Below are 13,497 nucleotides of genomic sequence, written 5' to 3' on the forward strand. Positions count from 1 at the left end.
TAAATGTAGAATATTTGTTTTATGTTCTCTTAATTTAAATTTCTTTGAGATTAACATATTTTAGTGAACTGAAGTTGGACTGTGAATTTACTGATRGTTGTAAGGTTATTAAGAAAATCTATATTTGGAATTAAAATGTTAATTTTCATATTTACAACACAATAATGTATCTAATACAATGACAGTGGCATGGTGACATATTCTTTATTTTGGACATTTTATTTAGAATCTCTGAGCCACAGCTCGGGTTCCACTCATAGGTTGTTCAGACAGGAAGAGTATGTGGCTTTTCTATTCAGCCGTGTTCCATTATCAGGCTGTATTTTACCCCGGGAGATATAGGCCTCCTGGACCACGCCTCCTAAAAAAAAGAACATTTTGTTCACAGAACTACACAGGTTTGCATTGCAGACCACGTGTCACATTAAGTAACAAGCTCTGAGGTCAACTTACTCAACTTCTTGCACATTTTTTAAGGCGGTGTAATGTGTTGCTACATGTTGGCCCACAGTGTAAAATCAGTTCGAAGCTGGGTCGGATTTAATTTGGATTTTCTGATCGGATATTTAGTGGCCAGGTTTTACTCTTCGGATTGGATCAGAAGTAAGTGACTGAATTATAGCACTTTGTTTTAGACATAAGTTTAACTTCAGTATTTTGTTTGTGAAAATTGTTTATTTATTTATAACACAATAAATGTGTAATGATTGTAAAAATAGGAGATAATTTTAAGGTTTAGAATCTGGATTCCGCTACTTTTGTAATAAAACAAATTGCTGTCATAACCATACAATTCAAAAAGCAAGAATACAATGGCCTTTGACAACTCAAGTGTTTGTATTCTCATTTAGCCACAAAGCAAAAAACTAACCAGATCTTTTACAGAAAATAAATTGCATTAATTAATAGTTTTGCTATGATTGCAAACTTTCAGCTGTGATTTTRTATTTAATTTCAAACATGCTTTATAGAATAGAGCATGTGCATGTGTTCTGTGTAGATGAACATGTGAGCATACAGATGAATGCTGCAGTCCATTATAATTCTGTGTGTGTATGTACATGTGTGYGTGTACTCCTGCAGACCTCCCCCGGAACCCCTCACCCCGTCTTTCAGTCGACTTTTCAAAGCATAATTTGAGTGTGTAGGCTTGAAGAAGTCACCGCGTGGGTGGGAAAAATGGGGTAAGTTTCCTATTTGGGACAGGTCGTAAGGGGGATGGGGCTCCTTGTGAGGAATGTGGAGGGCAGGGCTGCTCTGAGAGAGGAAAGGGAGGGAGCTAGGAGGTTAGGGCTCATCGTCCTGCATTGCTTTATTTGCTTGTGTGTTTGTGCGTGCACTGGAGGCTACACTGCCAGATTTAGCCACACTGTTTTGCAAGTGGATGTGGAATTTTCTGTTTGTTGTGTGTTGGATGGAAAMAATGTTGGAACAAGTGGCATGGTATCTTCCTTTCTTTCTCCACGGTGTTTAGATTGCTGAGTTTAGCACACACTCAMAATCAAATACATAAAAGTGCATTGAAATCTTTACATTTTTGCTGAAAACAAATTGCTAGTTGTAAACTATGAAAGTCTCTGAGTCAAGGTGCATCCTCTTTCATTTAATATCCATTTTAAGAAAGCATAATCATTCATAAATCTGTTCAGATGTCAAGAAAAACCTAAATTGTTKAAAGTATGATCCAAGCAATACAAAAAGCAGTTGGAGGCTTTAGACGTTTGAATGTTAGTTAAAACAAGACTTAATGGGTGCTTCAACAGTAATTGGCCCACCCCCCAGCCTGCAGTACATTGCCATGCGCTGTTCCACTAGGTTGTGTGGAGAATGAGCAGGAGAGTTGGGTTGCATAGCATGTGTTAGCTCGCCTGATGCTGTGTGGGCAGGTAGATACCAGAGCAGACAGGTCAGTTTGAAGTGCAGTCTATAGGGACCTGGGCTAATATGTCTGCTTCCACTGTGTCTCCATAGTGATTGGCTGTGATTGCAACATCATCCTCAGCTGCAGAGGTAGGTGTGAAGAGTGCTGATCTCGGATCACCTGCAAACCAACATAAAACACACAATGATATAGATATGAACTACATTTTATTTGCAGATGCATCCTTTGCTACAAATGATCAAGCGTTCACTAAGGGAATGCTGTTATTGAACTTTAAGAAATAAAATATTTATTTAGCATTTACAAAAATATAATTAAATTGCTTGGTTGCATTAACTTTCTTATATTGCATATAATAATTTTAAGTAGTTAATCAAAAAATGTTAATCAGAAATGTTTTTTTAGCTGACATTGATTAATCATGATGTTAATTAATAGAATAAATCAGTAATAACAATAATATAATTGTCATCTACAACTGTATGTATGTATGTATGTATGTATGTATGTATGTATGTATGTATGTATGTATGTATGTATGTATGTATGTATGTATGTATGTATGTATGTATGTACGTATGTACGTATGTACGTACGTAAAAACTAAAATACATGCAAAAACTGAAATAAATGCAAATAAAAGGGGGAACGTAGCCAGCAAGCCACAGGAGATAAAACAGAAGAACCAGACAAACAAACACCAGAGCAGGCCATGAGTTACTTTGAATCTCTGAGTCTTAAATTTTGTTATCTGATGTAACATAAACTACCTTTCACTCTGCATTTTACTTGTCTCTTTTACAATTTCCAAAAAGTACTATGTGGAAGAAGCTTAATTTTGTGCCATGTTATAATTTTGCATTAATTTTGACATCCTTCAAACCTTGATTTTATTTTGTATATCTAATAAAGTTTTCTTTATTGACTAATTTTCATTGAAAACATATCAAGAATAGATGTGGTTTGATCACCTCTGAGACTTAAAATGCTGAAACAATAGAACTTGTGAACCAGATTGTTTGGATTTTTTATTCAGGAGTACAGCTGAAACGATCAGATTAATTGCAKTAATCGTGATGAATCGATTACTGAAATGACTGTCAACTAATTTAGAAATTGAATAATTAACTCAAGTATGCAGATTTAAAAAGAGGCCATTTGCTGGAAAAACCCCAACAAACTCAGGGGAGTAATTAATCCAAAAGTGTAACNCAGGCCATGAGTTACTTTGAATCTCTGAGTCTTAAATTTTGTTATCTGATGTAACATAAACTACCTTTCACTCTGCATTTTACTTGTCTCTTTTACAATTTCCAAAAAGTACTATGTGGAAGAAGCTTAATTTTGTGCCATGTTATAATTTTGCATTAATTTTGACATCCTTCAAACCTTGATTTTATTTTGTATATCTAATAAAGTTTTCTTTATTGACTAATTTTCATTGAAAACATATCAAGAATAGATGTGGTTTGATCACCTCTGAGACTTAAAATGCTGAAACAATAGAACTTGTGAACCAGATTGTTTGGATTTTTTATTCAGGAGTACAGCTGAAACGATCAGATTAATTGCAKTAATCGTGATGAATCGATTACTGAAATGACTGTCAACTAATTTAGAAATTGAATAATTAACTCAAGTATGCAGATTTAAAAAGAGGCCATTTGCTGGAAAAACCCCAACAAACTCAGGGGAGTAATTAATCCAAAAGTGTAACGATATGAACATTTTGCATTTAAGTTAAAAAACCTTCTTTGTCTGTATTTTCTACCCAGAACACCTCAGTTGGCAGTTTTAGGTTAACCTAGATTACATTTAGTAAAAAAAAAAAAATAATAAAAAAATCTCCAAATCTCCTAATAAGCACATTTTGTGATCAAATTATTAATCATTTAGTCAGAAAAATAATCTGTATTAATGTTATGTAAAGCAGAATGACTGATCTTTTCACATGTTGATGTTAGAAATATTTTTTTAGCTGCAGATGTTTCCATTTCTACAAATGATCCAGCATTCACTAAAGGAATGCTGTTATTGCATCTTAGGCAATAAAATGTTTTTTTTCTTTAAAAAATAATTGAAATATTTGTTTAATTTGTATCTAATTTGCAATAAAATAAGCTCAAGTCAAAAATGAAAAATCCACAGAATATAGATTTTTCCCCCTCCTTTTAATTAATCAATTGTTAGAATACTTAATAGAATATTCACTTATTAAAAATAATTGTTAGTTATTACAGGCAAATTTTCTTTATGTTTTGGAGTTTGTTGTTGTATGTTGGGACTCTCTCTTGGAAAAGCACATTTCCTCTGTAATCTGGGTGGCATTTCCTTCTCCCATTCAGCTTTAATCTGTGTAGTTCAGGAAAGAATATTTGGTCTGAGCATAAGGAGATTTAAGCTCAGTGTTTTCTGTTGATGAAAAAAGAAATTCTTACAATCTATTGAAACTTTGACAGAAACAAAAGTATTTATTTTTTCCTCCCAATACACCAGTTTCTTAATGAAGAATTAGATGCATGATAAATCCATAATTTTATTAAGTTGTTGTGTTTTATATCTGTCACGTTTTCTTGCACTATTCATAGCTGTCTTTGGACAGTGAGCTAAAAAATAGTAAAAAAAACAACAACTCTTAAACTGCTACAGAATGTGCTGAATCTGACCCAAATTTGCTCCTTTGGAGGACATGTAGAAAGTCACAACAAAAACATTAAGTAGTCTAGATCACTTTTTAGCAAGCAGTAGAAATACACATTTTAACCGTTTTTTTTTTTTTTTTTTTTTTTTTTTAAACAAAAACACAGAATTGCTCATCATATTAAGGCCACATGGTTCTAAAAAATAAAAATACACCAGCTTTTGCTGAGCATTCTTACTTCATTACTCAAAACTCATTCACACATCGCAATATGGCAAAATCAGAGAAATGCTCTTKTTTTGTATTTCTCTTTTTGTGAGAAATGCAAAAAMGRCATGTCTTTTTTGTCTATTATTGACAAACATGTCCAAAAAAAAACAAACCTATTTGTGCTAGAGTGTTACTACTCAGAACTTTACAGTGATGATGATGAATATTAAATAATACGCTGGGACATTGAATGTATTAATTTATTTCAATAAAAGCACTTACTGTATCTTTTTCTAAGAAAAGGGCTGAATGTTGTCGCAGTTTTGTCAAAAGTTGAGGCAAATTTCTGGCATTTTTATTTCATAATGTACACTTTATTAAGACTTCTCTGACAGAACTGCTTGTGTTTATTTATCTCATGATTTTTTCTACCCAGCTGACATTAGAAAGGTTTCAGGGAACAGAATAGATCTTACATRGGTGCTTATGTTATGAATTTGTTGAATTTATGACAGAAATCAGCTTGTGTTCTAGTGGTGAAGCAGCATAGTGTAGTAGATAATTCAGACACTGCAGAACTGAAATTCTCTGATTTAGAATTCTGACTGGAAAGTTGAATGTTTCTCACAAACCCCCTGTTGTGATTGCAGCATGTTTTAAATAGTGATGGCTACTTATAGTAATAGTAAAAAGCTTCTTATTTTTGTTAACCATTTATATCAATTTAAATTCAACACTAACTGTAGTGCTGCTGAGTGGCAGTGTGACTGCATGAAATACTCAGATCTACATTGTGATTGGCTTGTTAAGCCAGGTTTCTGTGCTTTCACTATTGCATCTAGACCAGTGGTTCTTAACCTTTTTTGAGGTACCGAACCCCTCGGTTTCGTATGCGCATTCACTGAACCCTTCCTTACACACTGATGTTCCACACTCTTTATGTTTGCTGTTTATGCCCTTCTTCCTCTACCTCCTGTTTAAGCCAGGATGAAAGTTTTCATCTCTGGGTACAGGTGCATCTCATCTACATCACCTTGCAGACAAGACCCTATCAGTATTGCCTCTGCTTTCACTAGCACTAACAGAGTAGTGCAATATTGCTTATAGGGTCTTGACTGTGAGGGACTCTCTTCCTCCTGTGGTTTGCCTCCCAGTTGATGAACCTAAACTTCTCATTTCATTCAGCTCACTCAGCTGTAATGTGTAGTGTGCTACAAGCTGTCTTGTAGCTTTATTGTCAAGTCAGGCATCAACTACTATTGCTAATRAAGTTGACTGAAGCCTCTCCGGTCTGTTTGAGAGGTGAACTAACTTTGTAATGTTTGCTCACTAAATCCTGACCCTGAACTGCATCTCACCTGGAAACACCATCAGTCTCTCAGAGGGAGCCCGTAATCCGGTGAGGCATATTTATGTCTTGCATTAAAAATGTTTTCTAAAATACTTTAATTAGAAATAAGGTACAACCTACTAAAAATATGATTWTATGCAGCTTTGATTGTATTAGGAAATCAGGCTTTATTTGTTTACTTATTTTTAAGTTTGAACTTGAGGAGAATATYGTTATTCTGCTTTTAATTATCTTTAAAATCTTTCAGTGGGAAGTAATATCGCTCAAATTTAAATWAATGCAAATTCAGAAATACTTTATTAATCTCAAAGGGAAATTAAATGTTGTAACTCATCAATTTAGATTCTCGAAARAGTTATTGAAAATTGTGATGGATGTTAGCTGGAAATATCTCCTGCAGCAGTCTGTACTGCACTGAATCTGAAGAATCCTCTGAAGATGTTCTGCCTTTCCAAAACAGTCTCATGAAGAGGATGGTCAGGGTTGTCCATAACTTTCTTGATCCTATGAAGAATACTTCTTTGCTTAATCATCTCCAGAGGTTCCACAGTCGTCCCCAGAACAGAACCAGCCTTCTTTATCAGGCTGTTCCTGTCCCTGGCTCTGATGCTGCTGCCCCAACAGATGACGGCAGAACAGATGACACTCTCAACAACAGACTTATAGAAGATCTGCGGCATCTTGCTGCRAACCTTGAAGGATCTTGGCTTCCTCAAGAAGTACAGTCTGCTCTGTCCCTGTTACAGACGCCTCACTGTTGCATCTCCAGTCCAGCCTGTTGTCCAGGTGAACACAGCGGTATTTATATTTCTCAACCACCTCCACTTCTTCTCCAATGATGGAAATACGGTTTGACTTGAGCTTTTTTAGCCTGATACTCTAAATACTAAAGATAAATTATCTTTTGTGCGACGTAATTACTGTAATAGGGGAATTTTACGGGAAAATACTAATATAGGATCATGCTGGGACAGCTGTTCAGTAATTTACTGTACTGTAATTTACCAGCGGGAGACGGGAGACTTGACAGGTACGGCAACCACTACAGTGGGCATGGGTCGGTTTTAACCAGGTTTCAAAAAGCTACGCTTTCAAAACCACAAATACTGTCATACGGCTCCCTCTGTCTTAGATGCCAGAGAAAGTTTTGCAGTGACTGGAGTGTTGCTCCACGGTGTCCTTCCCTTACTTGTTTCGTTGTGCTTCCACTTGTATCCCCTTGTTTACAGGACTGAAAGTTGGTAATTATGAAAATTCTGGTTTAAAAACTAAAGGACCTCCAACAATTCCGGTCGTTAAGGAAATTCATTCTGAAAGTACTGTTGGCATGCTAAGCAGGTGTGTTCAACAGCAGAGTGCACGTTTGCATGAGCAGATAGCTAATTAGCTAGCTAATGTCAACTTGTTAGGCTCCCAGTGTTAAACTTTGGAGAGCAGAGCAGCTAAATGGGGTGATGTGCTGTGTAATAAGCGGTTCTGTTTATAAACGTCTACATTCAAAACCTTTTTATTCAACTTTTTTCTCCAGCCTTATGCCAGTGTTACATCTGCAAAACATAAAATARTAKCAATAAGTTTTAAAACACCTTGASTTTTAAAACTCACTACGGTACTTATTTTAATCCAGATTTGTTCCCAATTTCAGTAACTCAAAGAAATGGATTGTAAAATTAAAAAGATTTGAGAGAAGATGAAAGAGTTGGCTCTCACTATAAAGTAGATACAGTAACTCTCAGCTGTGGTCTCATATATGTGTGACTGTCAAAATAGTAATACGCAAAATTATTATAGCAGGAGTAATCCAYWCATTTAATTTTAGAAGCAGTAGAATTAATTGTGTTATGTCTACACCTAAAAAACATTAGAAYGCTTTYCACTTGTAGACATAAGACACTGCTAAAGGTTTTTTGTAATTTACATTCAATGAAGAACATTCCACAAAATGTCAAGTTTGGCATTGATTCTCATCTTTAATTGGGATCATTTGTTTCTTGGGATCATTGTTTTGGTACTGAACAGTTTTCCGATATGAAATGATAGCCATGAGAAAAAACTGACTTGGAAGCAGGATTGGGGATGTTTCTGTATCATCATCATTTTTTTTTAATGTCAGTTACAATCATCAGCTGAATGTATCCTGATGCTTTTTACAAGACTGTATGAAGAGTGTTCCAGAGCCCTAACCTTACCCTATGTTTCACCACATTACCCTGATGAAACAGCTGGGTTCAAAACAGGATCAATTTAAACATGGAAACCTCTATCTGTGGGCTCACTGGGCCCATGATTCCACTTAACAGAGCTTCCCTCTGCTCTGTTTATATCTACCAGCGCTTGTTAGTTATTCTGTAATCAAGTCATGTAATAAAAATAGCTGCAGTTGTTATAAAACTTCTTCCTTTGCTCCAACTTTGCTCAACCTGAACATAAGTTAACATAAGTTGTTCACATAGAGCTTAAAAAAGGCCTTGTTAGAATTCACTGACTCGAAGGCTTCAGCAAAACTACCCTAAACCCTAAATGATCTGAAACCCAGCAGAAACATCAGTGCTACACTGAGCCTGTGTGACCCTGCAGGCTTCACYGCGTCACCCCACGGAGCTGCAGCACATTCACTGCCTGACACTCTTTCCCTGTTGCACTACTGTGGGAGCTGCAGCAAGCAGTGCAATAATGAAAGGGCATCAATCAGTGGGACCGTCCTCCTGGCCTGCTTCCCGCCCAGCACCAGATACTGAGCCTGGCTTCCAACATGTCRGTGCACCCTGCTGCTCGCCACCTTTAGAAAAACTCTTCTGTCATCAGGACTGTTATTTCAATAAAGCTTACCTTAAAGTTGAAAGTTTGTCCTGTATTCTGAGCTGTGGTGTGATAAATGTGCTAGTGTTTTTCTAAACTTTTTGAACTTTTCCTTTTTTGAAGTAGCAGTTTAGGTTTGACCTAAAAAAAAAAAAAAAAGCAACAGGTCAGTATTTCAGCTGTTTATTTTCTCCGGGTATTCACCTCTAGATGTGGGAAATGTTAGAAGACCTCAGGTTCTGTACGAAACCTCACACCTTTAAAGTGAACAGATACTGAGGTACTTGTAACTGACAGGTGTTTGTTGTTTCAGAGCTAAAAGTAACCACCAAAACATTTAAAGAATATGGAATGTTACAGACTAAAACCTACGTTAGCTCTTGTGGACTCTTTGTTGTTTGGTTGCAGCATCAGGTCAAGTCTACACACTATTTTCCTTCAACTGTATTTTTCTGCATCAAATATTGTGATCTTCTGGTGCTGTCATCACATTCCCAGATGTAAATACCTGGGAAAAAATTCTAAAATGTTTACCTCCCATCTCATCTTCATAAACTATTGTCTCCTACACATGTTTATCTAAATTCTACAAATGAATCCAAATGACTCAAAAAAAGGAGCTTTCCACATTCCAGTAGAGCAACTGAAACTTATCTGCTGAAATGATGTATTAAAGCTCTTCAGATACCTAATTAGTGAAAGATGATAAGATGATTGACAAAACTGTTGCAAACTAAGTAGCTTTAGAGCAGCAGTCTAGCTGTGGGTTTGGAGCATCATGAGATGTTCTTAAGCAGTTCAGCATCAGAAAAGATTCAAAACAAGCAGCTGCTTTTCTAGACAGCCTTTGATTAATGATTTAGATTCTATGACCAGCTGAACCTGACTGGATTTAMATATTAATTTGAATTGCATGATGTTTGAATTGTTCCTGCTTTTTCCTACCAGACCATGTATCTTATGACAGAATACTGTGCTGAGTGTGTTTAAAAGTTGGGACAGTAGACAAGCAGAAGAAAAGATGTMATGTCTGGAAACGTCTACAGAAAGTGGACAGTAGCAGAAGGCCAATCCAGGAAAGTGCTAAAGTCTTGCAGGCCAAAACTGTGTTCTGCCTGAAGTTACAATCCTAACACTAATAAAGAACCCTGGCAGTACATGGACTTGGCAGAATTTTTAATTTACTTCATTTCTTTTTTTTGGCAAAACATATCTCTTGTAAATGAGATGTTGGATCTCAGTGGGGAAATCTGTGTAAGTGAAGGCTAAATTTAAAGAAAATCTAAGAATACCATTAAGAAAACCCCAAATCTTTGAAGAACATTCAGATGACTGCATGGAAAAGTATCATTAATGAGCACTTTAAATGATTCCTTACAAGTCTAGCTGCTTGTAAGGAAAATAGATATGACTGGTTCTTACTAGACTTCTGTGCAGGACTGTTCATTGTGTTGTTCATCATGTTGGAAATATTTACATAAAGAAGCAAAAAAATAATAAAAACACCAAAAAATACATGACTTTGCGTTTTTTGTGCGTTTATTGTGTAAAGCACTTTGAAATGCCTTGTTGGATTGTGCTATACAAATAAAATGTGATTTTATTTGATACTCTTGAGAAAGAAAGGAGACGCATGTAGAACTTCACAAGGGAAGCCTTCCCAGGAGTAACCATGTGTTCAGAGAAAAGGAAAGGTGATCCTGGTCAGTGTATTTATCCTGTGAATATTGCTTCCTGTAACAACTGATTAGTAAATGGTTCTAGATATTAAAATGTAGCATTCATTCATTAATCTGCTCTACATTTGACAGAAAGCTGCAATATGTATGTCTCTYTTGGTAATATGGAAAATGGAGGAAATCAAGGCTTTGCAAGCAAGTGAAGAAATCAAGTAAAAATAAACATTTGATATTAAACATGTCATCAGGAACCTCATCTGAGGCAGTCGCATAACTGAAGAATTACACAAAACATATTTACAAAATTATGAACAATAAATACAGAAACACGACAGAACTAGAATCAATTAGCTCAAAGGTTTAATTTTGATAATGGCATTACTTTTGTTGTGCTGTCTGATCTATAAACTACTCCTGTAATCAAGTTAAAGTAWAAAAATTACATTAGGATGTTAATCTTCATATCTGTCCACTTTTTTAAAGCCCAACAAATCCCTCAGAAAACAGCTTAAATTAAATATACTGAAGTTGAATTTTATTGAATAATATGAAGCAGAATCTAAGATGTTCTTCATTTAACAGCAGTGGGACAAGTATGGCCTGCCGATTATTTTTAATGGGCTCTCCTCCTGTATTCCTGCAGTCCTTCCCAGCTGCAGGAACTGCAGAAACACCAGACTTCCACAGAGCTANTTGGCAAAACATATCTCTTGTAAATGAGATGTTGGATCTCAGTGGGGATATCTGTATAAGTGAAGGCTAAATTTAAAGAAAATCTAAGAATACCATTAAGAAAACCCCAAATCTTTGAAGAACATTCAGATGACTGCATGGAAAAGTATCATTAATGAGCACTTTAAATGATTCCTTACAAGTCTAGCTGCTTGTAAGGAAAATAGATATGACTGGTTCTTACTAGACTTCTGTGCAGGACTGTTCATTGTGTTGTTCATCATGTTGGAAATATTTACATAAAGAAGCAAAAAAATAATAAAAACACCAAAAAATACATGACTTTGCGTTTTTTGTGCGTTTATTGTGTAAAGCACTTTGAAATGCCTTGTTGGATTGTGCTATACAAATAAAATGTGATTTTATTTGATACTCTTGAGAAAGAAAGGAGACGCATGTAGAACTTCACAAGGGAAGCCTTCCCAGGAGTAACCATGTGTTCAGAGAAAAGGAAAGGTGATCCTGGTCAGTGTATTTATCCTGTGAATATTGCTTCCTGTAACAACTGATTAGTAAATGGTTCTAGATATTAAAATGTAGCATTCATTCATTAATCTGCTCTACATTTGACAGAAAGCTGCAATATGTATGTCTCTYTTGGTAATATGGAAAATGGAGGAAATCAAGGCTTTGCAAGCAAGTGAAGAAATCAAGTAAAAATAAACATTTGATATTAAACATGTCATCAGGAACCTCATCTGAGGCAGTCGCATAACTGAAGAATTACACAAAACATATTTACAAAATTATGAACAATAAATACAGAAACACGACAGAACTAGAATCAATTAGCTCAAAGGTTTAATTTTGATAATGGCATTACTTTTGTTGTGCTGTCTGATCTATAAACTACTCCTGTAATCAAGTTAAAGTAWAAAAATTACATTAGGATGTTAATCTTCATATCTGTCCACTTTTTTAAAGCCCAACAAATCCCTCAGAAAACAGCTTAAATTAAATATACTGAAGTTGAATTTTATTGAATAATATGAAGCAGAATCTAAGATGTTCTTCATTTAACAGCAGTGGGACAAGTATGGCCTGCCGATTATTTTTAATGGGCTCTCCTCCTGTATTCCTGCAGTCCTTCCCAGCTGCAGGAACTGCAGAAACACCAGACTTCCACAGAGCTAGTGGGTGGTCCTCTTTACATTTCCTCTGCATTGCCTTCTGGGACACGAGTGGAGTTATTGGGAACCTWCTACTGCATCCCAGTCAGGAACAATTATCATTTTTTTCAAACCAGAATGTGCAGTTTAAGTAATATTTTGGAACAAAATTTTAATAACAAAGTATTAATTGTTAAAGACCAACATGTTGCCTTGGGTTTGCAGCGTTCACCCCTTTCATTTTAAARTAACAACACAACAAAATCGCACAGAGGTAAAGTCATTGTTACTGAATTACTCTGAGAGGGCTCGATGTTTATTTTTAACACCTGGTATTTTGTAAATCTGATGTGAAATATGAGTTTTTAAATCTGTCCTCAGAGCAGAGGCTGAGCTCCTGGAGGAAACAGCAGCGCAGCAGACTGGCCTGTTCCAGAACATAGAACCGCCCTGCAGGTTCTCCCTTCATCCAGCGTTCAAACTCCCTCTGACGCTGTCTGGATTTAAAGCTTCATTATCTGCTCATTTGAAATTCACGGATTGGGAAACTGCGCTGCAGGGAGTCATAATCCAGAGTTTATATTAGCCATTCTGTGACGGTACAGTTAACTGTCCCTCTCACTCCCAAAGGAGCGTATTTTATTATGACAGCTTGGCGCCACCTGCTGCACAAAATGAGACAAGAGCTTCCTTTTGGTCAAGTCTGCTCTGTCCTTTCTTGTAGACGGCTTCCAGTTCAGTCTGTTGTACCAGTGAACACAGCCACCTCGGTTGCAGAAACCCAAATTGCTGATCATATTTTTGTTTTAATGTTTGTTAATGTCAGCAGTCTGCACTAATCTGTCCCACTTGTTTTCCCACATAATTTGTGGAACATGCAGAAAATATAATCATCGGCATCTATGCTTTAGACCCAGATCATCCAGACTTAACGATGTTGTACCATACTGTGATGATACGCTGGAATTATTAAGTTGTTCTGCTGCTCAAAATTGGCATTGCTGAAGGCAACAACTTCCCCTGGTGGCAGCCAAGTTGTATTGCCTACATGCTCTCTGACCATCTCGTGTGTTTCTTCTCATACCTACCTGCAG

The 13,497-nt window shown here is 36.1% G+C and overlaps 1 protein-coding gene and 1 long non-coding RNA gene across 2 annotated transcripts in view; one reads left to right on the forward strand and one right to left on the reverse strand.

The window, feature by feature from the left end:
• Positions 1 to 13,497, reverse strand: part of zbtb26 (zinc finger and BTB domain containing 26) — a 1,115,122-nt gene that overhangs the window by 366,395 nt on the left and 735,230 nt on the right. The window lies entirely within an intron of this gene.
• Positions 345 to 2,353, forward strand: LOC103469630 (uncharacterized). Its single transcript, XR_534373.2, has 3 exons — positions 345 to 603; positions 1,084 to 1,184; positions 1,972 to 2,353. It is a non-coding gene; the product is annotated as an uncharacterized LOC103469630 (long non-coding RNA).

This window comes from Poecilia reticulata, linkage group LG9 (genome assembly GCF_000633615.1).
Source record: "Poecilia reticulata strain Guanapo linkage group LG9, Guppy_female_1.0+MT, whole genome shotgun sequence".
NCBI lineage: Eukaryota > Metazoa > Chordata > Actinopteri > Cyprinodontiformes > Poeciliidae > Poecilia > Poecilia reticulata.